The sequence below is a fragment of the Hypomesus nipponensis genome, chromosome 6 (genome assembly GCF_054491055.1).
Source record: "Hypomesus nipponensis isolate SF chromosome 6, ASM5449105v1, whole genome shotgun sequence".
NCBI lineage: Eukaryota > Metazoa > Chordata > Actinopteri > Osmeriformes > Osmeridae > Hypomesus > Hypomesus nipponensis.
Window position 1 is genome coordinate 4,933,066 of NC_140366.1, and position 27,512 is coordinate 4,960,577.

Consider the following 27,512-nt stretch of genomic DNA (forward strand, 5'->3'; position numbering starts at 1 on the left):
TAATGCGCTGGACTGTGAGATTAGCCACATTGCTGGGATGTGCAGCGATTGCAATAAGGGGCTTGAAGTCGATCTATACTTAAATCCGTGCCGAGTCTAGCTGATTCCACAATTTGGTTCTCTCTATGCAAGGAATCCGCAGATTCAAAGAAACAATTTAGTTCTCTATGCAACGTTTTGTCACGTGGAAGATTTCAGAACTCTGCGTGAAATGTCTTTGACCAAGAGACCTATTACGTGTTGCGGTTTTAGCATAATCGATTGTTACAGGTGTCGACCATTCAGTTGGCTTTGGAACCCAGAGGTGGGTATGCGCTCCTCGAAATATAAAGCCAGGTTGTTCCCAGTCCAACAACCAAGACTATACTTTCAGGGATCATTTCTATAGTTTGTTCTTTGAGAAATGTGTTTCTAAGGAGTGGTCTCGCTATCCATGATGAAGATGCAGATGTTCCTTTCTGAGCAGGAATCTGGTGGAAAGGTGTGGCTTTGTTCACTGTCCTAACACCATTGATGACTGGTCCAAGTTCTTGAATGGAACTTGGATGAAAGGATCATGTTCTGAGTGGATTTACATTGATTGTTCAAAAAAAATCAGTCGCAGTAACGTTTGCATCGGTCTCATAATGCGCTGGACTGTGAGATTAGCAACATTGCTGGGATGTGCAGCGATTGCAATGAGGGGCTTGATGTCGATCGATGCTTAAATCCGTGCCGAGTCTAGCTGATTCCACAATTTGGTTCTCTCTATGCAAGGAATCCGCAGATTCAAAGAAACAATTTGGTTCTCTATGCAATGTTTTGTCACGTGGAAGATTTCAGAACTCTGCGTGAAATGTCTTTGACCAAGAGACCTATTACGTGTTGCGGTTTTAGCATAATCGATTGTTACAGGTGTCGACCATTCAGTTGGCTTTGGAACCCAGAGGTGGGTATGCGCTCCTCGAAATGTAAAGCCAGGTTGTTCCCAGTCCAACAACCAAGACTATACTTTCAGGGATCATTTCTATAGTTTGTTCTTTGAGAAATGTGTTTCTAAGGAGTGGTCTCGCTATCCATGATGAAGATGCAGATGTTCCTTTCTGAGCAGGAATCTGGTGGAAAGGTGTGGCTTTGTTCACTGTCCTACCACCATTGATGACTGGTCCAAGTTCTTGAATGGAACTTGGATGAAAGGATCATGTTCTGAGTGGATTTACATTGATTGTTCAAAAAAAAATAGTCGCAGTAACGTTTGCATCGGTCTCATAATGCGCTGGACTGTGAGATTAGCCACATTGCTGGGATGTGCAGCGATTGCAATAAGGGGCTTGAAGTCGATCTATACTTAAATCCGTGCCGAGTCTAGCTGATTCCACAATTTGGTTCTCTCTATGCAAGGAATCCGCAGATTCAAAGAAACAATTTAGTTCTCTATGCAACGTTTTGTCACGTGGAAGATTTCAGAACTCTGCGTGAAATGTCTTTGACCAAGAGACCTATTACGTGTTGCGGTTTTAGCATAATCGATTGTTACAGGTGTCGACCATTCAGTTGGCTTTGGAACCCAGAGGTGGGTATGCGCTCCTCGAAATATAAAGCCAGGTTGTTCCCAGTCCAACAACCAAGACTATACTTTCAGGGATCATTTCTATAGTTTGTTCTTTGAGAAATGTGTTTCTAAGGAGTGGTCTCGCTATCCATGATGAAGATGCAGATGTTCCTTTCTGAGCAGGAATCTGGTGGAAAGGTGTGGCTTTGTTCACTGTCCTAACACCATTGATGACTGGTCCAAGTTCTTGAATGGAACTTGGATGAAAGGATCATGTTCTGAGTGGATTTACATTGATTGTTCAAAAAAAATCAGTCGCAGTAACGTTTGCATCGGTCTCATAATGCGCTGGACTGTGAGATTAGCAACATTGCTGGGATGTGCAGCGATTGCAATGAGGGGCTTGATGTCGATCGATGCTTAAATCCGTGCCGAGTCTAGCTGATTCCACAATTTGGTTCTCTCTATGCAAGGAATCCGCAGATTCAAAGAAACAATTTGGTTCTCTATGCAATGTTTTGTCACGTGGAAGATTTCAGAACTCTGCGTGAAATGTCTTTGACCAAGAGACCTATTACGTGTTGCGGTTTTAGCATAATCGATTGTTACAGGTGTCGACCATTCAGTTGGCTTTGGAACCCAGAGGTGGGTATGCGCTCCTCGAAATGTAAAGCCAGGTTGTTCCCAGTCCAACAACCAAGACTATACTTTCAGGGATCATTTCTATAGTTTGTTCTTTGAGAAATGTGTTTCTAAGGAGTGGTCTCGCTATCCATGATGAAGATGCAGATGTTCCTTTCTGAGCAGGAATCTGGTGGAAAGGTGTGGCTTTGTTCACTGTCCTACCACCATTGATGACTGGTCCAAGTTCTTGAATGGAACTTGGATGAAAGGATCATGTTCTGAGTGGATTTACATTGATTGTTCAAAAAAAATTAGTCGCAGTAACGTTTGCATCGGTCTCATAATGCGCTGGACCGTGAGATTAGCAACATTGCTGGGATGTGCAGCGATTGCAATAAGGGGCTTGATGTCGATCGATGCTTAAATCCGTGCCGAGTCTAGCTGATTCCACAATTTGGTTCTCTCTATGCAAGGAATCCGCAGATTCAAAGAAACAATTTGGTTCTCTATGCAACGTTTTGTCACGTGGAAGATTTCAGAACTCTGCGTGAAATGTCTTTGACCAAGAGACCTATTACGTGTTGCGGTTTTAGCATAATCGATTGTTACAGGTGTCGACCATTCAGTTGGCTTTGGAACCCAGAGGTGGGTATGCGCTCCTCGAAATATAAAGCCAGGTTGTTCCCAGTCCAACAACCAAGACTATACTTTCAGGGATCATTTCTATAGTTTGTTCTTTGAGAAATGTGTTTCTAAGGAGTGGTCTCGCTATCCATGATGAAGATGCAGATGTTCCTTTCTGAGCAGGAATCTGGTGGAAAGGTGTGGCTTTGTTTACTGTCCTACCACCATTGATGACTGGTCCAAGTTCTTGAATGGAACTTGGATGAAAGGATCATGTTCTGAGTGGATTTACATTGATTGTTCAAAAAAAATCAGTCGCAGTAACAATTGCATCGGTCTCATAATGCGCTGGACTGTGAGATTAGCAACATTGCTGGGATGTGCAGCGATTGCAATAAGGGGCTTGAAGTCGATCGATGCTTAAATCCGTGCCTAGTCTAGCTGATTCCACAATTTGGTTCTCTCTATGCAAGGAATCCGCAGATTCAAAGAAACAATTTGGTTCTCTATGCAATGTTTTGTCACGTGGAAGATTTCAGAACTCTGCGTGAAATGTCTTTGACCAAGAGACCTATTACGTGTTGCGGTTTTAGCATAATCGATTGTTACAGGTGTCGACCATTCAGTTGGCTTTGGAACCCAGAGGTGGGTATGCGCTCCTCGAAATATAAAGCCAGGTTGTTCCCAGTCCAACAACTAAGACTATACTTTCAGGGATCATTTCTATAGTTTGTTCTTTGAGAAATGTGTTTCTAAGGAGTGGTCTCGCTATCCATGATGAAGATGCAGATGTTCCTTTCTGAGCAGGAATCTGGTGGAAAGGTGTGGCTTTGTTTACTGTCCTACCACCATTGATGACTGGTCCAAGTTCTTGAATGGAACTTGGATGAAAGGATCATGTTCTGAGTGGATTTACATTGATTGTTCAAAAAAAATCAGTCGCAGTAACGTTTGCATCGGTCTCATAATGCGCTGGACTGTGAGATTAGCAACATTGCTGGGATGTGCAGCGATTGCAATAAGGGGCTTGATGTCGATCGATGCTTAAATCCGTGCCGAGTCTAGCTGATTCCACAATTTGGTTCTCTATGCAATGTTTTGTCACGTGGAAGATTTCAGAACTCTGCGTGAAATGTCTTTGACCAAGAGACCTATTACGTGTTGCGGTTTTAGCATAATCGATTGTTACAGGTGTCGACCATTCAGTTGGCTTTGGAACCCAGAGGTGGGTATGCGCTCCTCGAAATGTAAAGCCAGGTTGTTCCCAGTCCAACAACCAAGACTATACTTTCAGGGATCATTTCTATAGTTTGTTCTTTGAGAAATGTGTTTCTAAGGAGTGGTCTCGCTATCCATGATGAAGATGCAGATGTTCCTTTCTGAGCAGGAATCTGGTGGAAAGGTGTGGCTTTGTTCACTGTCCTACCACCATTGATGACTGGTCCAAGTTCTTGAATGGAACTTGGATGAAAGGATCATGTTCTGAGTGGATTTACATTGATTGTTCAAAAAAAATCAGTCGCAGTAACGTTTGCATCGGTCTCATAATGCGCTGGACTGTGAGATTAGCAACATTGCTGGGATGTGCAGCGATTGCAATGAGGGGCTTGATGTCGATCGATGCTTAAATCCGTGCCGAGTCTAGCTGATTCCACAATTTGGTTCTCTCTATGCAAGGAATCCGCAGATTCAAAGAAACAATTTGGTTCTCTATGCAACGTTTTGTCACGTGGAAGATTTCAGAACTCTGCGTGAAATGTCTTTGACCAAGAGACCTATTACGTGTTGCGGTTTTAGCATAATCGATTGTTACAGGTGTCGACCATTCAGTTGGCTTTGGAACCCAGAGGTGGGTATGCGCTCCTCGAAATGTAAAGCCAGGTTGTTCCCAGTCCAACAACCAAGACTATACTTTCAGGGATCATTTCTATAGTTTGTTCTTTGAGAAATGTGTTTCTAAGGAGTGGTCTCGCTATCCATGATGAAGATGCAGATGTTCCTTTCTGAGCAGGAATCTGGTGGAAAGGTGTGGCTTTGTTCACTGTCCTACCACCATTGATGACTGGTCCAAGTTCTTGAATGGAACTTGGATGAAAGGATCATGTTCTGAGTGGATTTACATTGATTGTTCAAAAAAAATCAGTCGCAGTAACGTTTGCATCGGTCTCATAATGCGCTGGACTGTGAGATTAGCAACATTGCTGGGATGTGCAGCGATTGCAAAAAGGGGCTTGATGTCGATCGATGCTTAAATCCGTGCCGAGTCTAGCTGATTCCACAATTTGGTTCTCTCTATGCAAGGAATCCGCAGATTCAAAGAAACAATTTGGTTCTCTATGCAACGTTTTGTCACGTGGAAGATTTCAGAACTCTGCGTGAAATGTCTTTGACCAAGAGACCTATTACGTGTTGCGGTTTTAGCATAATCGATTGTTACAGGTGTCGACCATTCAGTTGGCTTTGGAACCCAGAGGTGGGTATGCGCTCCTCGAAATATAAAGCCAGGTTGTTCCCAGTCCAACAACCAAGACTATACTTTCAGGGATCATTTCTATAGTTTGTTCTTTGAGAAATGTGTTTCTAAGGAGTGGTCTCGCTATCCATGATGAAGATGCAGATGTTCCTTTCTGAGCAGGAATCTGGTGGAAAGGTGTGGCTTTGTTTACTGTCCTACCACCATTGATGACTGGTCCAAGTTTTTGAATGGAACTTGGATGAAAGGATCATGTTCTGAGTGGATTTACATTGATTGTTCAAAAAAAATCAGTCGCAGTAACAATTGCATCGGTCTCATAATGCGCTGGACTGTGAGATTAGCAACATTGCTGGGATGTGCAGCGATTGCAATAAGGGGCTTGAAGTCGATCTATACTTAAATCCGTGCCGAGTCTAGCTGATTCCACAATTTGGTTCTCTCTATGCAAGGAATCCGCAGATTCAAAGAAACAATTTAGTTCTCTATGCAACGTTTTGTCACGTGGAAGATTTCAGAACTCTGCGTGAAATGTCTTTGACCAAGAGACCTATTACGTGTTGCGGTTTTAGCATAATCGATTGTTACAGGTGTCGACCATTCAGTTGGCTTTGGAACCCAGAGGTGGGTATGCGCTCCTCGAAATATAAAGCCAGGTTGTTCCCAGTCCAACAACCAAGACTATACTTTCAGGGATCATTTCTATAGTTTGTTCTTTGAGAAATGTGTTTCTAAGGAGTGGTCTCGCTATCCATGATGAAGATGCAGATGTTCCTTTCTGAGCAGGAATCTGGTGGAAAGGTGTGGCTTTGTTTACTGTCCTACCACCATTGATGACTGGTCCAAGTTCTTGAATGGAACTTGGATGAAAGGATCATGTTCTGAGTGGATTTACATTGATTGTTCAAAAAAAATCAGTCGCAGTAACGTTTGCATCGGTCTCATAATGCGCTGGACTGTGAGATTAGCAACATTGCTGGGATGTGCAGCGATTGCAATAAGGGGCTTGATGTCGATCGATGCTTAAATCCGTGCCGAGTCTAGCTGATTCCACAATTTGGTTCTCTCTATGCAAGGAATCCGCAGATTTAAAGAAACAATTTGGTTCTCTATGCAATGTTTTGTCACGTGGAAGATTTCAGAACTCTGCGTGAAATGTCTTTGACCAAGAGACCTATTACGTGTTGCGGTTTTAGCATAATCGATTGTTACAGGTGTCGACCATTCAGTTGGCTTTGGAACCCAGAGGTGGGTATGCGCTCCTCGAAATGTAAAGCCAGGTTGTTCCCAGTCCAACAACCAAGACTATACTTTCAGGGATCATTTCTATAGTTTGTTCTTTGAGAAATGTGTTTCTAAGGAGTGGTCTCGCTATCCATGATGAAGATGCAGATGTTCCTTTCTGAGCAGGAATCTGGTGGAAAGGTGTGGCTTTGTTCACTGTCCTACCACCATTGATGACTGGTCTAAGTTCTTGAATGGAACTTGGATGAAAGGATCATGTTCTGAGTGGATTTACATTGATTGTTCAAAAAAAATCAGTCGCAGTAACGTTTGCATCGGTCTCATAATGCGCTGGACCGTGAGATTAGCAACATTGCTGGGATGTGCAGCGATTGCAATAAGGGGCTTGATGTCGATCGATGCTTAAATCCGTGCCGAGTCTAGCTGATTCCACAATTTGGTTCTCTCTATGCAAGGAATCCGCAGATTCAAAGAAACAATTTGGTTCTCTATGCAACGTTTTGTCACGTGGAAGATTTCAGAACTCTGCGTGAAATGTCTTTGACCAAGAGACCTATTACGTGTTGCGGTTTTAGCATAATCGATTGTTACAGGTGTCGACCATTCAGTTGGCTTTGGAACCCAGAGGTGGGTATGCGCTCCTCGAAATATAAAGCCAGGTTGTTCCCAGTCCAACAACCAAGACTATACTTTCAGGGATCATTTCTATAGTTTGTTCTTTGAGAAATGTGTTTCTAAGGAGTGGTCTCGCTATCCATGATGAAGATGCAGATGTTCCTTTCTGAGCAGGAATCTGGTGGAAAGGTGTGGCTTTGTTTACTGTCCTACCACCATTGATGACTGGTCCAAGTTCTTGAATGGAACTTGGATGAAAGGATCATGTTCTGAGTGGATTTACATTGATTGTTCAAAAAAAATCAGTCGCAGTAACGTTTGCATCGGTCTCATCATGCGCTGGACTGTGAGATTAGCAACATTGCTGGGATGTGCAGCGATTGCAATAAGGGGCTTGATGTCGATCGATGCTTAAATCCGTGCCGAGTCTAGCTGATTCCACAATTTGGTTCTCTATGCAATGTTTTGTCACGTGGAAGATTTCAGAACTCTGCGTGAAATGTCTTTGACCAAGAGACCTATTACGTGTTGCGGTTTTAGCATAATCGATTGTTACAGGTGTCGACCATTCAGTTGGCTTTGGAACCCAGAGGTGGGTATGCGCTCCTCGAAATGTAAAGCCAGGTTGTTCCCAGTCCAACAACCAAGACTATACTTTCAGGGATCATTTCTATAGTTTGTTCTTTGAGAAATGTGTTTCTAAGGAGTGGTCTCGCTATCCATGATGAAGATGCAGATGTTCCTTTCTGAGCAGGAATCTGGTGGAAAGGTGTGGCTTTGTTCACTGTCCTACCACCATTGATGACTGGTCCAAGTTCTTGAATGGAACTTGGATGAAAGGATCATGTTCTGAGTGGATTTACATTGATTGTTCAAAAACAATCAGTCGCAGTAACGTTTGCATCGGTCTCATAATGCGCTGGACTGTGAGATTAGCAACATTGCTGGGATGTGCAGCGATTGCAATGAGGGGCTTGATGTCGATCGATGCTTAAATCCGTGCCGAGTCTAGCTGATTCCACAATTTGGTTCTCTCTATGCAAGGAATCCGCAGATTCAACGAAACAATTTGGTTCTCTATGCAACGTTTTGTCACGCGGAAGATTTCAGAACTCTGCGTGAAATGTCTTTGACCAAGAGACCTATTACGTGTTGCGGTTTTAGCATAATCGATTGTTACAGGTGTCGACCATTCAGTTGGCTTTGGAACCCAGAGGTGGGTATGCGCTCCTCGAAATATAAAGCCAGGTTGTTCCCAGTCCAACAACCAAGACTATACTTTCAGGGATCATTTCTATAGTTTGTTCTTTGAGAAATGTGTTTCTAAGGAGTGGTCTCGCTATCCATGATGAAGATGCAGATGTTCCTTTCTGAGCAGGAATCTGGTGGAAAGGTGTGGCTTTGTTTACTGTCCTACCACCATTGATGACTGGTCCAAGTTCTTGAATGGAACTTGGATGAAAGGATCATGTTCTGAGTGGATTTACATTGATTGTTCAAAAAAAATCAGTCGCAGTAACAATTGCATCGGTCTCATAATGCGCTGGACTGTGAGATTAGCAACATTGCTGGGATGTGCAGCGATTGCAATAAGGGGCTTGAAGTCGATCTATACTTAAATCCGTGCCGAGTCTAGCTGATTCCACAATTTGGTTCTCTCTATGCAAGGAATCCGCAGATTCAACGAAACAATTTAGTTCTCTATGCAACGTTTTGTCACGTGGAAGATTTCAGAACTCTGCGTGAAATGTCTTTGACCAAGAGACCTATTACGTGTTGCGGTTTTAGCATAATCGATTGTTACAGGTGTCGACCATTCAGTTGGCTTTGGAACCCAGAGGTGGGTATGCGCTCCTCGAAATATAAAGCCAGGTTGTTCCCAGTCCAACAACCAAGACTATACTTTCAGGGATCATTTCTATAGTTTGTTCTTTGAGAAATGTGTTTCTAAGGAGTGGTCTCGCTATCCATGATGAAGATGCAGATGTTCCTTTCTGAGCAGGAATCTGGTGGAAAGGTGTGGCTTTGTTTACTGTCCTACCACCATTGATGACTGGTCCAAGTTCTTGAATGGAACTTGGATGAAAGGATCATGTTCTGAGTGGATTTACATTGATTGTTCAAAAAAAATCAGTCGCAGTAACAATTGCATCGGTCTCATAATGCGCTGGACTGTGAGATTAGCAACATTGCTGGGATGTGCAGCGATTGCAATAAGGGGCTTGAAGTCGATCTATACTTAAATCCGTGCCGAGTCTAGCTGATTCCACAATTTGGTTCTCTCTATGCAAGGAATCCGCAGATTCAACGAAACAATTTAGTTCTCTATGCAACGTTTTGTCACGTGGAAGATTTCAGAACTCTGCGTGAAATGTCTTTGACCAAGAGACCTATTACGTGTTGCGGTTTTAGCATAATCGATTGTTACAGGTGTCGACCATTCAGTTGGCTTTGGAACCCAGAGGTGGGTATGCGCTCCTCGAAATATAAAGCCAGGTTGTTCCCAGTCCAACAACCAAGACTATACTTTCAGGGATCATTTCTATAGTTTGTTCTTTGAGAAATGTGTTTCTAAGGAGTGGTCTCGCTATCCATGATGAAGATGCAGATGTTCCTTTCTGAGCAGGAATCTGGTGGAAAGGTGTGGCTTTGTTTACTGTCCTACCACCATTGATGACTGGTCCAAGTTCTTGAATGGAACTTGGATGAAAGGATCATGTTCTGAGTGGATTTACATTGATTGTTCAAAAAAAATCAGTCGCAGTAACGTTTGCATCGGTCTCATAATGCGCTGGACTGTGAGATTAGCAACATTGCTGGGATGTGCAGCGATTGCAATAAGGGGCTTGATGTCGATCGATGCTTAAATCCGTGCCGAGTCTAGCTGATTCCACAATTTGGTTCTCTCTATGCAAGGAATCCGCAGATTCAACGAAACAATTTGGTTCTCTATGCAATGTTTTGTCACGTGGAAGATTTCAGAACTCTGCGTGAAATGTCTTTGACCAAGAGACCTATTACGTGTTGCGGTTTTAGCATAATCGATTGTTACAGGTGTCGACCATTCAGTTGGCTTTGGAACCCAGAGGTGGGTATGCGCTCCTCGAAATATAAAGCCAGGTTGTTCCCAGTCCAACAACCAAGACTATACTTTCAGGGATCATTTCTATAGTTTGTTCTTTGAGAAATGTGTTTCTAAGGAGTGGTCTCGCTATCCATGATGAAGATGCAGATGTTCCTTTCTGAGCAGGAATCTGGTGGAAAGGTGTGGCTTTGTTTACTGTCCTACCACCATTGATGACTGGTCCAAGTTCTTGAATGGAACTTGGATGAAAGGATCATGTTCTGAGTGGATTTACATTGATTGTTCAAAAAAAATCAGTCGCAGTAACGTTTGCATCGGTCTCATAATGCGCTGGACTGTGAGATTAGCAACATTGCTGGGATGTGCAGCGATTGCAATAAGGGGCTTGATGTCGATCGATGCTTAAATCCGTGCCGAGTCTAGCTGATTCCACAATTTGGTTCTCTCTATGCAAGGAATCCGCAGATTCAACGAAACAATTTGGTTCTCTATGCAATGTTTTGTCACGTGGAAGATTTCAGAACTCTGCGTGAAATGTCTTTGACCAAGAGACCTATTACGTGTTGCGGTTTTAGCATAATCGATTGTTACAGGTGTCGACCATTCAGTTGGCTTTGGAACCCAGAGGTGGGTATGCGCTCCTCGAAATATAAAGCCAGGTTGTTCCCAGTCCAACAACCAAGACTATACTTTCAGGGATCATTTCTATAGTTTGTTCTTTGAGAAATGTGTTTCTAAGGAGTGGTCTCGCTATCCATGATGAAGATGCAGATGTTCCTTTCTGAGCAGGAATCTGGTGGAAAGGTGTGGCTTTGTTTACTGTCCTACCACCATTGATGACTGGTCCAAGTTCTTGAATGGAACTTGGATGAAAGGATCATGTTCTGAGTGGATTTACATTGATTGTTCAAAAAGAATCAGTCGCAGTAACGTTTGCATCGGTCTCATAATGCGCTGGACTGTGAGATTAGCAACATTGCTGGGATGTGCAGTGATTGCAATAAGGGGCTTGATGTCGATCGATGCTTAAATCCGTGCCGAGTCTAGCTGATTCCACAATTTGGTTCTCTCTATGCAAGGAATCCGCAGATTCAAAGAAACAATTTGGTTCTCTATGCAATGTTTTGTCACGTGGAAGATTTCAGAACTCTGCGTGAAATGTCTTTGACCAAAAGACCTATTACGTGTTGCGGTTTTAGCATAATCGATTGTTACAGGTGTCGACCATTCAGTTGGCTTTGGAACCCAGAGGTGGGTATGCGCTCCTCGAAATATAAAGCCAGGTTGTTCCTAGTCCAACAACCAAGACTATACTTTCAGGGATCATTTCTATAGTTTGTTCTTTGAGAAATGTGTTTCTAAGGAGTGGTCTCGCTATCCATGATGAAGATGCAGATGTTCCTTTCTGAGCAGGAATCTGGTGGAAAGGTGTGGCTTTGTTTACTGTCCTACCACCATTGATGACTGGTCCAAGTTCTTGAATGGAACTTGGATGAAAGGATCATGTTCTGAGTGGATTTACATTGATTGTTCAAAAAAAATCAGTCGCAGTAATGTTTGCATCGGTCTCATAATGCGCTGGACTGTGAGATTAGCAACATTGCTGGGATGTGCAGCGATTGCAATAAGGGGCTTGATGTTGATCGATGCTTAAATCCGTGCCGAGTCTAGCTGATTCCACAATTTGGTTCTCTCTATGCAAGGAATCCGCAGATTCAACGAAACAATTTGGTTCTCTATGCAACGTTTTGTCACGTGGAAGATTTCAGAACTCTGCGTGAAATGTCTTTGACCAAGAGACCTATTACGTGTTGCGGTTTTAGCATAATCGATTGTTACAGGTGTCGACCATTCAGTTGGCTTTGGAACCCAGAGGTGGGTATGCGCTCCTCGAAATATAAAGCCAGGTTGTTCCCAGTCCAACAACCAAGACTATACTTTCAGGGATCATTTCTATAGTTTGTTCTTTGAGAAATGTGTTTCTAAGGAGTGGTCTCGCTATCCATGATGAAGATGCAGATGTTCCTTTCTGAGCAGGAATCTGGTGGAAAGGTGTGGCTTTGTTTACTGTCCTACCACCATTGATGACTGGTCCAAGTTCTTGAATGGAACTTGGATGAAAGGATCATGTTCTGAGTGGATTTACATTGATTGTTCAAAAAAAAATCAGTCGCAGTAACGTTTGTATCGGTCTCATAATGCGCTGGACTGTGAGATTAGCAACATTGCTGGGATGTGCAGCGATTGCAATAAGGGGCTTGATGTCAATCGATGCTTAAATCCGTGCCGAGTCTAGCTGATTCCACAATTTGGTTCTCTCTATGCAATGAATCCGCAGATTCAACGAAACAATTTGGTTCTCTATGCAACGTTTTGTCACGTGGAAGATTTCAGAACTCTGCGTGAAATGTCTTTGACCAAAAGACCTATTACGTGTTGCGGTTTTAGCATAATCGATTGTTACAGGTGTCGACCATTCAGTTGGCTTTGGAACCCAGAGGTGGGTATGCGCTCCTCGAAATATAAAGCCAGGTTGTTCCTAGTCCAACAACCAAGACTATACTTTCAGGGATCATTTCTATAGTTTGTTCTTTGAGAAATGTGTTTCTAAGGAGTGGTCTCGCTATCCATGATGAAGATGCAGATGTTCCTTTCTGAGCAGGAATCTGGTGGAAAGGTGTGGCTTTGTTTACTGTCCTACCACCATTGATGACTGGTCCAAGTTCTTGAATGGAACTTGGATGAAAGGATCATGTTCTGAGTGGATTTACATTGATTGTTCAAAAAAAATCAGTCGCAGTAATGTTTGCATCGGTCTCATAATGCGCTGGACTGTGAGATTAGCAACATTGCTGGGATGTGCAGCGATTGCAATAAGGGGCTTGATGTTGATCGATGCTTAAATCCGTGCCGAGTCTAGCTGATTCCACAATTTGGTTCTCTCTATGCAAGGAATCCGCAGATTCAAAGAAACAATTTGGTTCTCTATGCAATGTTTTGTCACGTGGAAGATTTCAGAACTCTGCGTGAAATGTCTTTGACCAAGAGACCTATTACGTGTTGCGGTTTTAGCATAATCGATTGTTACAGGTGTCGACCATTCAGTTGGCTTTGGAACCCAGAGGTGGGTATGCGCTCCTCGAAATATAAAGCCAGGTTGTTCCCAGTCCAACAACCAAGGCTATACTTTCAGGGATCATTTCTATAGTTTGTTCTTTGAGAAATGTGTTTCTAAGGAGTGGTCTCGCTATCCATGATGAAGATGCAGATGATCCTTTCTGACCAGAATCTGGTGGAAAGGTGTGGCTTTGTTCACTGTCCTACCACCGTTGATGACTGGTCCAAGTTCTTGAATGGAACTTGGATGAAAGGATCATGTTCTGAGTGGATTTACATTGATTGTTCAAAAAAAATCAGTCTCAGTAACGTTTGCATCGGTCTCATAATGCGCTGGACTGTGAGATTAGCAACATTGCTGGGATGTGCAGCGATTGCAATAAGGGGCTTGATGTTGATCGATGCTTAAATCCGTGCCGAGTCTAGCTGATTCCACAATTTGGTTCTCTCTATGCAAGGAATCCGCAGATTCAAAGAAACAATTTGGTTCTCTATGCAATGTTTTGTCACGTGGAAGATTTCAGAACTCTGCGTGAAATGTCTTTGACCAAGAGACCTATTACGTGTTGCGGTTTTAGCATAATCGATTGTTACAGGTGTCGACCATTCAGTTGGCTTTGGAACCCAGAGGTGGGTATGCGCTCCTCGAAATATAAAGCCAGGTTGTTCCCAGTCCAACAACCAAGGCTATACTTTCAGGGATCATTTCTATAGTTTGTTCTTTGAGAAATGTGTTTCTAAGGAGTGGTCTCGCTATCCATGATGAAGATGCAGATGATCCTTTCTGACCAGAATCTGGTGGAAAGGTGTGGCTTTGTTCACTGTCCTACCACCGTTGATGACTGGTCCAAGTTCTTGAATGGAACTTGGATGAAAGGATCATGTTCTGAGTGGATTTACATTGATTGTTCAAAAAAAATCAGTCTCAGTAACGTTTGCATCGGTCTCATAATGCGCTGGACTGTGAGATTAGCAACATTGCTGGGATGTGCAGCGATTGCAATAAGGGGCTTGATGTTGATCGATGCTTAAATCCGTGCCGAGTCTAGCTGATTCCACAATTTGGTTCTCTCTATGCAAGGAATCCGCAGATTCAACGAAACAATTTGGTTCTCTATGCAACGTTTTGTCACGTGGAAGATTTCAGAACTCTGCGTGAAATGTCTTTGACCAAAAGACCTATTACGTGTTGCGGTTTTAGCATAATCGATTGTTACAGGTGTCGACCATTCAGTTGGCTTTGGAACCCAGAGGTGGGTATGCGCTCCTCGAAATATAAAGCCAGGTTGTTCCTAGTCCAACAACCAAGACTATACTTTCAGGGATCATTTCTATAGTTTGTTCTTTGAGAAATGTGTTTCTAAGGAGTGGTCTCGCTATCCATGATGAAGATGCAGATGTTCCTTTCTGAGCAGGAATCTGGTGGAAAGGTGTGGCTTTGTTTACTGTCCTACCACCATTGATGACTGGTCCAAGTTCTTGAATGGAACTTGGATGAAAGGATCATGTTCTGAGTGGATTTACATTGATTGTTCAAAAAAAATCAGTCGCAGTAATGTTTGCATCGGTCTCATAATGCGCTGGACTGTGAGATTAGCAACATTGCTGGGATGTGCAGCGATTGCAATAAGGGGCTTGATGTTGATCGATGCTTAAATCCGTGCCGAGTCTAGCTGATTCCACAATTTGGTTCTCTCTATGCAAGGAATCCGCAGATTCAAAGAAACAATTTGGTTCTCTATGCAATGTTTTGTCACGTGGAAGATTTCAGAACTCTGCGTGAAATGTCTTTGACCAAGAGACCTATTACGTGTTGCGGTTTTAGCATAATCGATTGTTACAGGTGTCGACCATTCAGTTGGCTTTGGAACCCAGAGGTGGGTATGCGCTCCTCGAAATATAAAGCCAGGTTGTTCCCAGTCCAACAACCAAGGCTATACTTTCAGGGATCATTTCTATAGTTTGTTCTTTGAGAAATGTGTTTCTAAGGAGTGGTCTCGCTATCCATGATGAAGATGCAGATGATCCTTTCTGACCAGAATCTGGTGGAAAGGTGTGGCTTTGTTCACTGTCCTACCACCGTTGATGACTGGTCCAAGTTCTTGAATGGAACTTGGATGAAAGGATCATGTTCTGAGTGGATTTACATTGATTGTTCAAAAAAAATCAGTCTCAGTAACGTTTGCATCGGTCTCATAATGCGCTGGACTGTGAGATTAGCAACATTGCTGGGATGTGCAGCGATTGCAATAAGGGGCTTGATGTTGATCGATGCTTAAATCCGTGCCGAGTCTAGCTGATTCCACAATTTGGTTCTCTCTATGCAAGGAATCCGCAGATTCAACGAAACAATTTGGTTCTCTATGCAACGTTTTGTCACGTGGAAGATTTCAGAACTCTGCGTGAAATGTCTTTGACGAAGAGACCTATTACGTGTTGCGGTTTTAGCATAATCGATTGTTACAGGTGTCGACCATTCAGTTGGCTTTGGAACCCAGAGGTGGGTATGCGCTCCTCGAAATATAAAGCCAGGTTGTTCCCAGTCCAACAACCAAGGCTATACTTTCAGGGATCATTTCTATAGTTTGTTCTTTGAGAAATGTGTTTCTAAGGAGTGGTCTCGCTATCCATGATGAAGATGCAGATGTTCCTTTCTGACCAGAATCTGGTGGAAAGGTGTGGCTTTGTTCACTGTCCTACCACCGTTGATGACTGGTCCAAGTTCTTGAATGGAACTTGGATGAAAGGATCATGTTCTGAGTGGATTTACATTGATTGTTCAAAAAAAATCAGTCTCAGTAACGTTTGCATCGGTCTCATAATGCGCTGGACTGTGAGATTAGCAACATTGCTGGGATGTGCAGCGATTGCAATAAGGGGCTTGATGTCGATCGATGCTTAAATCCTTGCCGAGTCTAGCTGATTCCACAATTTGGTTCTCTCTATGCAAGGAATCCGCAGATTCAACGAAACAATTTGGTTCTCTATGCAACGTTTTGTCACGTGGAAGATTTCAGAACTCTGCGTGAAATGTCTTTGACCAAGAGACCTATTACGTGTTGCGGTTTTAGCATAATCGATTGTTACAGGTGTCGACCATTCAGTTGGCTTTGGAACCCAGAGGTGGGTATGCGCTCCTCGAAATATAAAGCCAGGTTGTTCCCAGTCCAACAACCAAGACTATACTTTCAGGGATCATTTCTATAGTTTGTTCTTTGAGAAATGTGTTTCTAAGGAGTGGTCTCGCTATCCATGATGAAGATGCAGATGTTCCTTTCTGAGCAGGAATCTGGTGGAAAGGTGTGGCTTTGTTCACTGTCCTACCACCATTGATGACTGGTCCAAGTTCTTGAATGGAACTTGGATGAAAGGATCATGTTCTGAGTGGATTTACATTGATTGTTCAAAAAAAAATCAGTCGCAGTAACGTTTGCATCGGTCTCATAATGCGCTGGACTGTGAGATTAGCAACATTGCTGGGATGTGCAGCAATTGCAATAAGGGGCTTGATGTCGATCGATGCTTAAATCCGTGCCGAGTCTAGCTGATTCCACAATTTGGTTCTCTCTATGCAATGAATCCGCAGATTCAACGAAACAATTTGGTTCTCTATGCAACGTTTTGTCACGTGGAAGATTTCAGAACTCTGCGTGAAATGTCTTTGACCAAGAGACCTATTAGGTGTTGCGGTTTTAGCATAATCGATTGTTACAGGTGTCGACCATTCAGTTGGCTTTGGAACCCAGAGGTGGGTATGCGCTCCTCGAAATATAAAGCCAGGTTGTTCCTAGTCCAACAACCAAGACTATACTTTCAGGGATCATTTCTATAGTTTGTTCTTTGAGAAATGTGTTTCTAAGGAGTGGTCTCGCTATCCATGATGAAGATGCAGATGTTCCTTTCTGAGCAGGAATCTGGTGGAAAGGTGTGGCTTTGTTCACTGTCCTACCACCATTGATGACTGGTCGAAGTTCTTGAATGGAACTTGGATGAAAGGATCATGTTCTGAGTGGATTTACATTGATTGTTCAAACAAAAATCAGTCGCAGTAACGTTTGCATCGGTCTCATAATGCGCTGGACTGTGAGATTAGCAACATTGCTGGGATGTGCAGCGATTGCAATAAGGGGCTTGATGTCGATCGATGCTTAAATCCGTGCCGAGTCTAGCTGATTCCACAATTTGGTTCTCTCTATGCAAGGAATCCGCAGATTCAAAGAAACAATTTGGTTCTCTATGCAATGTTTTGTCACGTGGAAGATTTCAGAACTCTGCGTGAAATGTCTTTGACCAAAAGACCTATTACGTGTTGCGGTTTTAGCATAATCGATTGTTACAGGTGTCGACCATTCAGTTGGCTTTGGAACCCAGAGGTGGGTATGCGCTCCTCGAAATATAAAGCCAGGTTGTTCCTAGTCCAACAACCAAGACTATACTTTCAGGGATCATTTCTATAGTTTGTTCTTTGAGAAATGTGTTTCTAAGGAGTGGTCTCGCTATCCATGATGAAGATGCAGATGTTCCTTTCTGAGCAGAAATCTGGTGGAAAGGTGTGGCTTTGTTTACTGTCCTACCACCGTTGATGACTGGTCCAAGTTCTTGAATGGAACTTGGATGAAAGGATCATGTTCTGAGTGGATTTACATTGATTGTTCAAAAAGAATCAGTCGCAGTAACGTTTGCATCGGTCTCATAATGCGCTGGACTGTGAGATTAGCAACATTGCTGGGATGTGCAGCGATTGCAATAAGGGGCTTGATGTCGATCGATGCTTAAATCCGTGCCGAGTCTAGCTGATTCCACAATTTGGTTCTCTCTATGCAAGGAATCCGCAGATTCAAAGAAACAATTTGGTTCTCTATGCAACGTTTTGTCACGTGGAAGATTTCAGAACTCTGCGTGAAATGTCTTTGACCAAAAGACCTATTACGTGTTGCGGTTTTAGCATAATCGATTGTTACAGGTGTCGACCATTCAGTTGGCTTTGGAACCCAGAGGTGGGTATGCGCTCCTCGAAATATAAAGCCAGGTTGTTCCTAGTCCAACAACCAAGACTATACTTTCAGGGATCATTTCTATAGTTTGTTCTTTGAGAAATGTGTTTCTAAGGAGTGGTCTCGCTATCCATGATGAAGATGCAGATGTTCCTTTCTGACCAGAATCTGGTGGAAAGGTGTGGCTTTGTTCACTGTCCTACCACCGTTGATGACTGGTCCAAGTTCTTGAATGGAACTTGGATGAAAGGATCATGTTCTGAGTGGATTTACATTGATTGTTCAAAAAAAATCAGTCTCAGTAACGTTTGCATCGGTCTCATAATGCGCTGGACTGTGAGATTAGCAACATTGCTGGGATGTGCAGCGATTGCAATAAGGGGCTTGATGTTGATCGATGCTTAAATCCGTGCCGAGTCTAGCTGATTCCACAATTTGGTTCTCTCTATGCAAGGAATCCGCAGATTCAACGAAACAATTTGGTTCTCTATGCAACGTTTTGTCACGTGGAAGATTTCAGAACTCTGCGTGAAATGTCTTTGACCAAGAGACCTATTACGTGTTGCGGTTTTAGCATAATCGATTGTTACAGGTGTCGACCATTCAGTTGGCTTTGGAACCCAGAGGTGGGTATGCGTTCCTCGAAATATAAAGCCAGGTTGTTCCCAGTCTAACAACCAAGACTATACTTTCAGGGATCATTTCTATAGTTTGTTCTTTGAGAAATGTGTTTCTAAGGAGTGGTCTCGCTTTCCATGATGAAGATGCAGATGTTCCTTTCTGAGCAGGAATCTGGTGGAAAGGTGTGGCTTTGTTCACTGTCCTACCACCATTGATGACTGGTCCAAGTTCTTGAATGGAACTTGGATGAAAGGATCATGTTCTGAGTGGATTTACATTGATTGTTCAAAAAGAATCAGTCGCAGTAACGTTTGCATCGGTCTCATAATGCGCTGGACTGTGAGATTAGCAACATTGCTGGGATGTGCAGCGATTGCAATAAGGGGCTTGATGTCGATCGATGCTTAAATCCGTGCCGAGTCTAGCTGATTCCACAATTTGGTTCTCTCTATGCAATGAATCCGCAGATTCAACGAAACAATTTGGTTCTCTATGCAACGTTTTGTCACGTGGAAGATTTCAGAACTCTGCGTGAAATGTCTTTGACCAAGAGACCTATTACGTGTTGCGGTTTTAGCATAATCGATTGTTACAGGTGTCGACCATTCAGTTGGCTTTGGAACCCAGAGGTGGGTATGCGCTCCTCGAAATATAAAGCCAGGTTGTTCCCAGTCTAACAACCAAGACTATACTTTCAGGGATCATTTCTATAGTTTGTTCTTTGAGAAATGTGTTTCTAAGGAGTGGTCTCGCTTTCCATGATGAAGATGCAGATGTTCCTTTCTGAGCAGGAATCTGGTGGAAAGGTGTGGCTTTGTTCACTGTCCTACCACCATTGATGACTGGTCCAAGTTCTTGAATGGAACTTGGATGAAAGGATCATGTTCTGAGTGGATTTACATTGATTGTTCAAAAAGAATCAGTCGCAGTAACGTTTGCATCGGTCTCATAATGCGCTGGACTGTGAGATTAGCAACATTGCTGGGATGTGCAGCGATTGCAATAAGGGGCTTGATGTCGATCGATGCTTAAATCCGTGCCGAGTCTAGCTGATTCCACAATTTGGTTCTCTCTATGCAAGGAATCCGCAGATTCAAAGAAACAATTTGGTTCTCTATGCAATGTTTTGTCACGTGGAAGATTTCAGAACTCTGCGTGAAATGTCTTTGACCAAAAGACCTATTACGTGTTGCGGTTTTAGCATAATCGATTGTTACAGGTGTCGACCATTCAGTTGGCTTTGGAACCCAGAGGTGGGTATGCGCTCCTCGAAATATAAAGCCAGGTTGTTCCTAGTCCAACAACCAAGACTATACTTTCAGGGATCATTTCTATAGTTTGTTCTTTGAGAAATGTGTTTCTAAGGAGTGGTCTCGCTATCCATGATGAAGATGCAGATGTTCCTTTCTGACCAGAATCTGGTGGAAAGGTGTGGCTTTGTTCACTGTCCTACCACCGTTGATGACTGGTCCAAGTTCTTGAATGGAACTTGGATGAAAGGATCATGTTCTGAGTGGATTTACATTGATTGTTAAAAAAAAATCAGTCTCAGTAACGTTTGCATCGGTCTCATAATGCGCTGGACTGTGAGATTAGCAACATTGCTGGGATGTGCAGCGATTGCAATAAGGGGCTTGATGTTGATCGATGCTTAAATCCGTGCCGAGTCTAGCTGATTCCACAATTTGGTTCTCTCTATGCAAGGAATCCGCAGATTCAACGAAACAATTTGGTTCTCTATGCAACGTTTTGTCACGTGGAAGATTTCAGAACTCTGCGTGAAATGTCTTTGACCAAGAGACCTATTACGTGTTGCGGTTTTAGCATAATCGATTGTTACAGGTGTCGACCATTCAGTTGGCTTTGGAACCCAGAGGTGGGTATGCGTTCCTCGAAATATAAAGCCAGGTTGTTCCCAGTCTAACAACCAAGACTATACTTTCAGGGATCATTTCTATAGTTTGTTCTTTGAGAAATGTGTTTCTAAGGAGTGGTCTCGCTTTCCATGATGAAGATGCAGATGTTCCTTTCTGAGCAGGAATCTGGTGGAAAGGTGTGGCTTTGTTCACTGTCCTACCACCATTGATGACTGGTCCAAGTTCTTGAATGGAACTTGGATGAAAGGATCATGTTCTGAGTGGATTTACATTGATTGTTCAAAAAGAATCAGTCGCAGTAACGTTTGCATCGGTCTCATAATGCGCTGGACTGTGAGATTAGCAACATTGCTGGGATGTGCAGCGATTGCAATAAGGGGCTTGATGTCGATCGATGCTTAAATCCGTGCCGAGTCTAGCTGATTCCACAATTTGGTTCTCTCTATGCAAGGAATCCGCAGATTCAAAGAAACAATTTGGTTCTCTATGCAATGTTTTGTCACGTGGAAGATTTCAGAACTCTGCGTGAAATGTCTTTGACCAAAAGACCTATTACGTGTTGCGGTTTTAGCATAATCGATTGTTACAGGTGTCGACCATTCAGTTGGCTTTGGAACCCAGAGGTGGGTATGCGCTCCTCGAAATATAAAGCCAGGTTGTTCCTAGTCCAACAACCAAGACTATACTTTCAGGGATCATTTCTATAGTTTGTTCTTTGAGAAATGTGTTTCTAAGGAGTGGTCTCGCTATCCATGATGAAGATGCAGATGTTCCTTTCTGACCAGAATCTGGTGGAAAGGTGTGGCTTTGTTCACTGTCCTACCACCGTTGATGACTGGTCCAAGTTCTTGAATGGAACTTGGATGAAAGGATCATGTTCTGAGTGGATTTACATTGATTGTTCAAAAAAAATCAGTCTCAGTAACGTTTGCATCGGTCTCATAATGCGCTGGACTGTGAGATTAGCAACATTGCTGGGATGTGCAGCGATTGCAATAAGGGGCTTGATGTTGATCGATGCTTAAATCCGTGCCGAGTCTAGCTGATTCCACAATTTGGTTCTCTCTATGCAAGGAATCCGCAGATTCAACGAAACAATTTGGTTCTCTATGCAACGTTTTGTCACGTGGAAGATTTCAGAACTCTGCGTGAAATGTCTTTGACCAAGAGACCTATTACGTGTTGCGGTTTTAGCATAATCGATTGTTACAGGTGTCGACCATTCAGTTGGCTTTGGAACCCAGAGGTGGGTATGCGTTCCTCGAAATATAAAGCCAGGTTGTTCCCAGTCTAACAACCAAGACTATACTTTCAGGGATCATTTCTATAGTTTGTTCTTTGAGAAATGTGTTTCTAAGGAGTGGTCTCGCTTTCCATGATGAAGATGCAGATGTTCCTTTCTGAGCAGGAATCTGGTGGAAAGGTGTGGCTTTGTTCACTGTCCTACCACCATTGATGACTGGTCCAAGTTCTTGAATGGAACTTGGATGAAAGGATCATGTTCTGAGTGGATTTACATTGATTGTTCAAAAAGAATCAGTCGCAGTAACGTTTGCATCGGTCTCATAATGCGCTGGACTGTGAGATTAGCAACATTGCTGGGATGTGCAGCGATTGCAATAAGGGGCTTGATGTCGATCGATGCTTAAATCCGTGCCGAGTCTAGCTGATTCCACAATTTGGTTCTCTCTATGCAATGAATCCGCAGATTCAACGAAACAATTTGGTTCTCTATGCAACGTTTTGTCACGTGGAAGATTTCAGAACTCTGCGTGAAATGTCTTTGACCAAGAGACCTATTACGTGTTGCGGTTTTAGCATAATCGATTGTTACAGGTGTCGACCATTCAGTTGGCTTTGGAACCCAGAGGTGGGTATGCGTTCCTCGAAATATAAAGCCAGGTTGTTCCCAGTCTAACAACCAAGACTATACTTTCAGGGATCATTTCTATAGTTTGTTCTTTGAGAAATGTGTTTCTAAGGAGTGGTCTCGCTTTCCATGATGAAGATGCAGATGTTCCTTTCTGAGCAGGAATCTGGTGGAAAGGTGTGGCTTTGTTCACTGTCCTACCACCATTGATGACTGGTCCAAGTTCTTGAATGGAACTTGGATGAAAGGATCATGTTCTGAGTGGATTTACATTGATTGTTCAAAAAGAATCAGTCGCAGTAACGTTTGCATCGGTCTCATAATGCGCTGGACTGTGAGATTAGCAACATTGCTGGGATGTGCAGCGATTGCAATAAGGGGCTTGATGTCGATCGATGCTTAAATCCGTGCCGAGTCTAGCTGATTCCACAATTTGGTTCTCTCTATGCAATGAATCCGCAGATTCAACGAAACAATTTGGTTCTCTATGCAACGTTTTGTCACGTGGAAGATTTCAGAACTCTGCGTGAAATGTCTTTGACCAAGAGACCTATTACGTGTTGCGGTTTTAGCATAATCGATTGTTACAGGTGTCGACCATTCAGTTGGCTTTGGAACCCAGAGGTGGGTATGCGCTCCTCGAAATATAAAGCCAGGTTGTTCCCAGTCTAACAACCAAGACTATACTTTCAGGGATCATTTCTATAGTTTGTTCTTTGAGAAATGTGTTTCTAAGGAGTGGTCTCGCTTTCCATGATGAAGATGCAGATGTTCCTTTCTGAGCAGGAATCTGGTGGAAAGGTGTGGCTTTGTTCACTGTCCTACCACCATTGATGACTGGTCCAAGTTCTTGAATGGAACTTGGATGAAAGGATCATGTTCTGAGTGGATTTACATTGATTGTTCAAAAAGAATCAGTCGCAGTAACGTTTGCATCGGTCTCATAATGCGCTGGACTGTGAGATTAGCAACATTGCTGGGATGTGCAGCGATTGCAATAAGGGGCTTGATGTCGATCGATGCTTAAATCCGTGCCGAGTCTAGTTGATTCCACAATTTGGTTCTCTCTATGCAAGGAATCCGCAGATTCAAAGAAACAATTTGGTTCTCTATGCAATGTTTTGTCACGTGGAAGATTTCAGAACTCTGCGTGAAATGTCTTTGACCAAAAGACCTATTACGTGTTGCGGTTTTAGCATAATCGATTGTTACAGGTGTCGACCATTCAGTTGGCTTTGGAACCCAGAGGTGGGTATGCGCTCCTCGAAATATAAAGCCAGGTTGTTCCTAGTCCAACAACCAAGACTATACTTTCAGGGATCATTTCTATAGTTTGTTCTTTGAGAAATGTGTTTCTAAGGAGTGGTCTCGCTATCCATGATGAAGATGCAGATGTTCCTTTCTGACCAGAATCTGGTGGAAAGGTGTGGCTTTGTTCACTGTCCTACCACCATTGATGACTGGTCCAAGTTCTTGAATGGAACTTGGATGAAAGGATCATGTTCTGAGTGGATTTACATTGATTGTTCAAAAAGAATCAGTCGCAGTAACGTTTGCATCGGTCTCATAATGCGCTGGACTGTGAGATTAGCAACATTGCTGGGATGTGCAGCGATTGCAATAAGGGGCTTGATGTCGATCGATGCTTAAATCCGTGCCGAGTCTAGCTGATTCCACAATTTGGTTCTCTCTATGCAATGAATCCGCAGATTCAACGAAACAATTTGGTTCTCTATGCAACGTTTTGTCACGTGGAAGATTTCAGAACTCTGCGTGAAATGTCTTTGACCAAGAGACCTATTACGTGTTGCGGTTTTAGCATAATCGATTGTTACAGGTGTCGACCATTCAGTTGGCTTTGGAACCCAGAGGTGGGTATGCGCTCCTCGAAATATAAAGCCAGGTTGTTCCCAGTCTAACAACCAAGACTATACTTTCAGGGATCATTTCTATAGTTTGTTCTTTGAGAAATGTGTTTCTAAGGAGTGGTCTCGCTTTCCATGATGAAGATGCAGATGTTCCTTTCTGAGCAGGAATCTGGTGGAAAGGTGTGGCTTTGTTCACTGTCCTACCACCATTGATGACTGGTCCAAGTTCTTGAATGGAACTTGGATGAAAGGATCATGTTCTGAGTGGATTTACATTGATTGTTCAAAAAGAATCAGTCGCAGTAACGTTTGCATCGGTCTCATAATGCGCTGGACTGTGAGATTAGCAACATTGCTGGGATGTGCAGCGATTGCAATAAGGGGCTTGATGTCGATCGATGCTTAAATCCGTGCCGAGTCTAGTTGATTCCACAATTTGGTTCTCTCTATGCAAGGAATCCGCAGATTCAAAGAAACAATTTGGTTCTCTATGCAATGTTTTGTCACGTGGAAGATTTCAGAACTCTGCGTGAAATGTCTTTGACCAAAAGACCTATTACGTGTTGCGGTTTTAGCATAATCGATTGTTACAGGTGTCGACCATTCAGTTGGCTTTGGAACCCAGAGGTGGGTATGCGCTCCTCGAAATATAAAGCCAGGTTGTTCCTAGTCCAACAACCAAGACTATACTTTCAGGGATCATTTCTATAGTTTGTTCTTTGAGAAATGTGTTTCTAAGGAGTGGTCTCGCTATCCATGATGAAGATGCAGATGTTCCTTTCTGACCAGAATCTGGTGGAAAGGTGTGGCTTTGTTCACTGTCCTACCACCGTTGATGACTGGTCCAAGTTCTTGAATGGAACTTGGATGAAAGGATCATGTTCTGAGTGGATTTACATTGATTGTTCAAAAAAAATCAGTCTCAGTAACGTTTGCATCGGTCTCATAATGCGCTGGACTGTGAGATTAGCAACATTGCTGGGATGTGCAGCAATTGCAATAAGGGGCTTGATGTTGATCGATGCTTAAATCCGTGCCGAGTCTAGCTGATTCCACAATTTGGTTCTCTCTATGCAAGGAATCCGCAGATTCAACGAAACAATTTGGTTCTCTATGCAACGTTTTGTCACGTGGAAGATTTCAGAACTCTGCGTGAAATGTCTTTGACCAAGAGACCTATTACGTGTTGCGGTTTTAGCATAATCGATTGTTACAGGTGTCGACCATTCAGTTGGCTTTGGAACCCAGAGGTGGGTATGCGTTCCTCGAAATATAAAGCCAGGTTGTTCCCAGTCTAACAACCAAGACTATACTTTCAGGGATCATTTCTATAGTTTGTTCTTTGAGAAATGTGTTTCTAAGGAGTGGTCTCGCTTTCCATGATGAAGATGCAGATGTTCCTTTCTGAGCAGGAATCTGGTGGAAAGGTGTGGCTTTGTTCACTGTCCTACCACCATTGATGACTGGTCCAAGTTCTTGAATGGAACTTGGATGAAAGGATCATGTTCTGAGTGGATTTACATTGATTGTTCAAAAAGAATCAGTCGCAGTAACGTTTGCATCGGTCTCATAATGCGCTGGACTGTGAGATTAGCAACATTGCTGGGATGTGCAGCGATTGCAATAAGGGGCTTGATGTCGATCGATGCTTAAATCCGTGCCGAGTCTAGCTGATTCCACAATTTGGTTCTCTCTATGCAATGAATCCGCAGATTCAACGAAACAATTTGGTTCTCTATGCAACGTTTTGTCACGTGGAAGATTTCAGAACTCTGCGTGAAATGTCTTTGACCAAGAGACCTATTACGTGTTGCGGTTTTAGCATAATCGATTGTTACAGGTGTCGACCATTCAGTTGGCTTTGGAACCCAGAGGTGGGTATGCGCTCCTCGAAATATAAAGCCAGGTTGTTCCCAGTCTAACAACCAAGACTATACTTTCAGGGATCATTTCTATAGTTTGTTCTTTGAGAAATGTGTTTCTAAGGAGTGGTCTCGCTTTCCATGATGAAGATGCAGATGTTCCTTTCTGAGCAGGAATCTGGTGGAAAGGTGTGGCTTTGTTCACTGTCCTACCACCATTGATGACTGGTCCAAGTTCTTGAATGGAACTTGGATGAAAGGATCATGTTCTGAGTGGATTTACATTGATTGTTCAAAAAGAATCAGTCGCAGTAACGTTTACATCGGTCTCATAATGCGCTGGACTGTGAGATTAGCAACATTGCTGGGATGTGCAGCGATTGCAATAAGGGGCTTGATGTCGATCGATGCTTAAATCCGTGCCGAGTCTAGCTGATTCCACAATTTGGTTCTCTCTATGCAAGGAATCCGCAGATTCAAAGAAACAATTTGGTTCTCTATGCAATGTTTTGTCACGTGGAAGATTTCAGAACTCTGCGTGAAATGTCTTTGACCAAAAGACCTATTACGTGTTGCGGTTTTAGCATAATCGATTGTTACAGGTGTCGACCATTCAGTTGGCTTTGGAACCCAGAGGTGGGTATGCGCTCCTCGAAATATAAAGCCAGGTTGTTCCTAGTCCAACAACCAAGACTATACTTTCAGGGATCATTTCTATAGTTTGTTCTTTGAGAAATGTGTTTCTAAGGAGTGGTCTCGCTATCCATGATGAAGATGCAGATGTTCCTTTCTGACCAGAATCTGGTGGAAAGGTGTGGCTTTGTTCACTGTCCTACCACCGTTGATGACTGGTCCAAGTTCTTGAATGGAACTTGGATGAAAGGATCATGTTCTGAGTGGATTTACATTGATTGTTCAAAAAAAATCAGTCTCAGTAACGTTTGCATCGGTCTCATAATGCGCTGGACTGTGAGATTAGCAACATTGCTGGGATGTGCAGCGATTGCAATAAGGGGCTTGATGTTGATCGATGCTTAAATCCGTGCCGAGTCTAGCTGATTCCACAATTTGGTTCTCTCTATGCAAGGAATCCGCAGATTCAACGA

General features: G+C 43.0%; 44 non-coding genes across 44 annotated transcripts; all 44 read left to right on the top strand.

Annotated features, from left to right (window-relative positions):
- The first annotated feature begins 357 nt into the window (after positions 1–357).
- Positions 358–570, top strand: LOC146286530 (small nucleolar RNA U3). The gene has a single exon (XR_014762176.1). It is a non-coding gene; the product is annotated as a small nucleolar RNA U3 (small nucleolar RNA).
- Positions 571–981: 411 nt separating this feature from the next.
- Positions 982–1,194, top strand: LOC146286531 (small nucleolar RNA U3). The gene has a single exon (XR_014762151.1). It is a non-coding gene; the product is annotated as a small nucleolar RNA U3 (small nucleolar RNA).
- A 411-nt stretch (positions 1,195–1,605) lies between these two features.
- On the top strand, positions 1,606–1,818 carry LOC146286532 (small nucleolar RNA U3). Its single transcript, XR_014762177.1, has one exon. It is a non-coding gene; the product is annotated as a small nucleolar RNA U3 (small nucleolar RNA).
- Positions 1,819–2,229: 411 nt separating this feature from the next.
- Positions 2,230–2,442, top strand: LOC146286533 (small nucleolar RNA U3). Its single transcript, XR_014762152.1, has one exon. It is a non-coding gene; the product is annotated as a small nucleolar RNA U3 (small nucleolar RNA).
- Positions 2,443–2,853: 411 nt separating this feature from the next.
- Positions 2,854–3,066, top strand: LOC146286534 (small nucleolar RNA U3). Its single transcript, XR_014762212.1, has one exon. It is a non-coding gene; the product is annotated as a small nucleolar RNA U3 (small nucleolar RNA).
- A 411-nt stretch (positions 3,067–3,477) lies between these two features.
- On the top strand, positions 3,478–3,690 carry LOC146286535 (small nucleolar RNA U3). The gene has a single exon (XR_014762213.1). It is a non-coding gene; the product is annotated as a small nucleolar RNA U3 (small nucleolar RNA).
- Positions 3,691–4,057: 367 nt separating this feature from the next.
- Positions 4,058–4,270, top strand: LOC146286536 (small nucleolar RNA U3). Its single transcript, XR_014762154.1, has one exon. It is a non-coding gene; the product is annotated as a small nucleolar RNA U3 (small nucleolar RNA).
- A 411-nt stretch (positions 4,271–4,681) lies between these two features.
- Positions 4,682–4,894, top strand: LOC146286537 (small nucleolar RNA U3). Its single transcript, XR_014762155.1, has one exon. It is a non-coding gene; the product is annotated as a small nucleolar RNA U3 (small nucleolar RNA).
- A 411-nt stretch (positions 4,895–5,305) lies between these two features.
- On the top strand, positions 5,306–5,518 carry LOC146286538 (small nucleolar RNA U3). The gene has a single exon (XR_014762257.1). It is a non-coding gene; the product is annotated as a small nucleolar RNA U3 (small nucleolar RNA).
- Positions 5,519–5,929: 411 nt separating this feature from the next.
- On the top strand, positions 5,930–6,142 carry LOC146286539 (small nucleolar RNA U3). Its single transcript, XR_014762214.1, has one exon. It is a non-coding gene; the product is annotated as a small nucleolar RNA U3 (small nucleolar RNA).
- Positions 6,143–6,553: 411 nt separating this feature from the next.
- Positions 6,554–6,766, top strand: LOC146286540 (small nucleolar RNA U3). Its single transcript, XR_014762185.1, has one exon. It is a non-coding gene; the product is annotated as a small nucleolar RNA U3 (small nucleolar RNA).
- Positions 6,767–7,177: 411 nt separating this feature from the next.
- LOC146286541 (small nucleolar RNA U3) lies at positions 7,178–7,390 on the top strand. The gene has a single exon (XR_014762215.1). It is a non-coding gene; the product is annotated as a small nucleolar RNA U3 (small nucleolar RNA).
- Positions 7,391–7,757: 367 nt separating this feature from the next.
- On the top strand, positions 7,758–7,970 carry LOC146286542 (small nucleolar RNA U3). The gene has a single exon (XR_014762156.1). It is a non-coding gene; the product is annotated as a small nucleolar RNA U3 (small nucleolar RNA).
- Positions 7,971–8,381: 411 nt separating this feature from the next.
- LOC146286543 (small nucleolar RNA U3) lies at positions 8,382–8,594 on the top strand. The gene has a single exon (XR_014762216.1). It is a non-coding gene; the product is annotated as a small nucleolar RNA U3 (small nucleolar RNA).
- A 411-nt stretch (positions 8,595–9,005) lies between these two features.
- LOC146286544 (small nucleolar RNA U3) lies at positions 9,006–9,218 on the top strand. Its single transcript, XR_014762217.1, has one exon. It is a non-coding gene; the product is annotated as a small nucleolar RNA U3 (small nucleolar RNA).
- A 411-nt stretch (positions 9,219–9,629) lies between these two features.
- LOC146286545 (small nucleolar RNA U3) lies at positions 9,630–9,842 on the top strand. Its single transcript, XR_014762218.1, has one exon. It is a non-coding gene; the product is annotated as a small nucleolar RNA U3 (small nucleolar RNA).
- Positions 9,843–10,253: 411 nt separating this feature from the next.
- On the top strand, positions 10,254–10,466 carry LOC146286546 (small nucleolar RNA U3). The gene has a single exon (XR_014762220.1). It is a non-coding gene; the product is annotated as a small nucleolar RNA U3 (small nucleolar RNA).
- Positions 10,467–10,877: 411 nt separating this feature from the next.
- LOC146286547 (small nucleolar RNA U3) lies at positions 10,878–11,090 on the top strand. Its single transcript, XR_014762221.1, has one exon. It is a non-coding gene; the product is annotated as a small nucleolar RNA U3 (small nucleolar RNA).
- A 411-nt stretch (positions 11,091–11,501) lies between these two features.
- On the top strand, positions 11,502–11,714 carry LOC146286548 (small nucleolar RNA U3). The gene has a single exon (XR_014762222.1). It is a non-coding gene; the product is annotated as a small nucleolar RNA U3 (small nucleolar RNA).
- Positions 11,715–12,125: 411 nt separating this feature from the next.
- On the top strand, positions 12,126–12,338 carry LOC146286549 (small nucleolar RNA U3). Its single transcript, XR_014762223.1, has one exon. It is a non-coding gene; the product is annotated as a small nucleolar RNA U3 (small nucleolar RNA).
- A 412-nt stretch (positions 12,339–12,750) lies between these two features.
- Positions 12,751–12,963, top strand: LOC146286550 (small nucleolar RNA U3). The gene has a single exon (XR_014762224.1). It is a non-coding gene; the product is annotated as a small nucleolar RNA U3 (small nucleolar RNA).
- A 411-nt stretch (positions 12,964–13,374) lies between these two features.
- Positions 13,375–13,586, top strand: LOC146286551 (small nucleolar RNA U3). Its single transcript, XR_014762182.1, has one exon. It is a non-coding gene; the product is annotated as a small nucleolar RNA U3 (small nucleolar RNA).
- Positions 13,587–13,997: 411 nt separating this feature from the next.
- Positions 13,998–14,209, top strand: LOC146286552 (small nucleolar RNA U3). The gene has a single exon (XR_014762183.1). It is a non-coding gene; the product is annotated as a small nucleolar RNA U3 (small nucleolar RNA).
- A 411-nt stretch (positions 14,210–14,620) lies between these two features.
- LOC146286553 (small nucleolar RNA U3) lies at positions 14,621–14,833 on the top strand. Its single transcript, XR_014762225.1, has one exon. It is a non-coding gene; the product is annotated as a small nucleolar RNA U3 (small nucleolar RNA).
- A 411-nt stretch (positions 14,834–15,244) lies between these two features.
- LOC146286554 (small nucleolar RNA U3) lies at positions 15,245–15,456 on the top strand. Its single transcript, XR_014762184.1, has one exon. It is a non-coding gene; the product is annotated as a small nucleolar RNA U3 (small nucleolar RNA).
- A 411-nt stretch (positions 15,457–15,867) lies between these two features.
- On the top strand, positions 15,868–16,079 carry LOC146286555 (small nucleolar RNA U3). Its single transcript, XR_014762252.1, has one exon. It is a non-coding gene; the product is annotated as a small nucleolar RNA U3 (small nucleolar RNA).
- Positions 16,080–16,490: 411 nt separating this feature from the next.
- On the top strand, positions 16,491–16,703 carry LOC146286556 (small nucleolar RNA U3). The gene has a single exon (XR_014762157.1). It is a non-coding gene; the product is annotated as a small nucleolar RNA U3 (small nucleolar RNA).
- Positions 16,704–17,115: 412 nt separating this feature from the next.
- LOC146286557 (small nucleolar RNA U3) lies at positions 17,116–17,328 on the top strand. The gene has a single exon (XR_014762234.1). It is a non-coding gene; the product is annotated as a small nucleolar RNA U3 (small nucleolar RNA).
- Positions 17,329–17,740: 412 nt separating this feature from the next.
- On the top strand, positions 17,741–17,953 carry LOC146286558 (small nucleolar RNA U3). Its single transcript, XR_014762274.1, has one exon. It is a non-coding gene; the product is annotated as a small nucleolar RNA U3 (small nucleolar RNA).
- A 411-nt stretch (positions 17,954–18,364) lies between these two features.
- LOC146286559 (small nucleolar RNA U3) lies at positions 18,365–18,576 on the top strand. The gene has a single exon (XR_014762259.1). It is a non-coding gene; the product is annotated as a small nucleolar RNA U3 (small nucleolar RNA).
- Positions 18,577–18,987: 411 nt separating this feature from the next.
- LOC146286560 (small nucleolar RNA U3) lies at positions 18,988–19,200 on the top strand. The gene has a single exon (XR_014762235.1). It is a non-coding gene; the product is annotated as a small nucleolar RNA U3 (small nucleolar RNA).
- Positions 19,201–19,611: 411 nt separating this feature from the next.
- LOC146286561 (small nucleolar RNA U3) lies at positions 19,612–19,824 on the top strand. Its single transcript, XR_014762237.1, has one exon. It is a non-coding gene; the product is annotated as a small nucleolar RNA U3 (small nucleolar RNA).
- A 411-nt stretch (positions 19,825–20,235) lies between these two features.
- On the top strand, positions 20,236–20,447 carry LOC146286562 (small nucleolar RNA U3). The gene has a single exon (XR_014762260.1). It is a non-coding gene; the product is annotated as a small nucleolar RNA U3 (small nucleolar RNA).
- Positions 20,448–20,858: 411 nt separating this feature from the next.
- On the top strand, positions 20,859–21,071 carry LOC146286563 (small nucleolar RNA U3). The gene has a single exon (XR_014762238.1). It is a non-coding gene; the product is annotated as a small nucleolar RNA U3 (small nucleolar RNA).
- A 411-nt stretch (positions 21,072–21,482) lies between these two features.
- LOC146286564 (small nucleolar RNA U3) lies at positions 21,483–21,694 on the top strand. The gene has a single exon (XR_014762261.1). It is a non-coding gene; the product is annotated as a small nucleolar RNA U3 (small nucleolar RNA).
- A 411-nt stretch (positions 21,695–22,105) lies between these two features.
- LOC146286565 (small nucleolar RNA U3) lies at positions 22,106–22,318 on the top strand. Its single transcript, XR_014762239.1, has one exon. It is a non-coding gene; the product is annotated as a small nucleolar RNA U3 (small nucleolar RNA).
- A 411-nt stretch (positions 22,319–22,729) lies between these two features.
- On the top strand, positions 22,730–22,942 carry LOC146286566 (small nucleolar RNA U3). Its single transcript, XR_014762240.1, has one exon. It is a non-coding gene; the product is annotated as a small nucleolar RNA U3 (small nucleolar RNA).
- Positions 22,943–23,353: 411 nt separating this feature from the next.
- Positions 23,354–23,566, top strand: LOC146286567 (small nucleolar RNA U3). The gene has a single exon (XR_014762241.1). It is a non-coding gene; the product is annotated as a small nucleolar RNA U3 (small nucleolar RNA).
- Positions 23,567–23,977: 411 nt separating this feature from the next.
- Positions 23,978–24,189, top strand: LOC146286568 (small nucleolar RNA U3). Its single transcript, XR_014762258.1, has one exon. It is a non-coding gene; the product is annotated as a small nucleolar RNA U3 (small nucleolar RNA).
- Positions 24,190–24,600: 411 nt separating this feature from the next.
- LOC146286569 (small nucleolar RNA U3) lies at positions 24,601–24,813 on the top strand. The gene has a single exon (XR_014762243.1). It is a non-coding gene; the product is annotated as a small nucleolar RNA U3 (small nucleolar RNA).
- Positions 24,814–25,224: 411 nt separating this feature from the next.
- On the top strand, positions 25,225–25,436 carry LOC146286570 (small nucleolar RNA U3). Its single transcript, XR_014762262.1, has one exon. It is a non-coding gene; the product is annotated as a small nucleolar RNA U3 (small nucleolar RNA).
- A 411-nt stretch (positions 25,437–25,847) lies between these two features.
- LOC146286571 (small nucleolar RNA U3) lies at positions 25,848–26,060 on the top strand. The gene has a single exon (XR_014762244.1). It is a non-coding gene; the product is annotated as a small nucleolar RNA U3 (small nucleolar RNA).
- A 411-nt stretch (positions 26,061–26,471) lies between these two features.
- On the top strand, positions 26,472–26,684 carry LOC146286572 (small nucleolar RNA U3). Its single transcript, XR_014762245.1, has one exon. It is a non-coding gene; the product is annotated as a small nucleolar RNA U3 (small nucleolar RNA).
- A 411-nt stretch (positions 26,685–27,095) lies between these two features.
- LOC146286573 (small nucleolar RNA U3) lies at positions 27,096–27,307 on the top strand. The gene has a single exon (XR_014762263.1). It is a non-coding gene; the product is annotated as a small nucleolar RNA U3 (small nucleolar RNA).
- Positions 27,308–27,512: the final 205 nt, after the last annotated feature.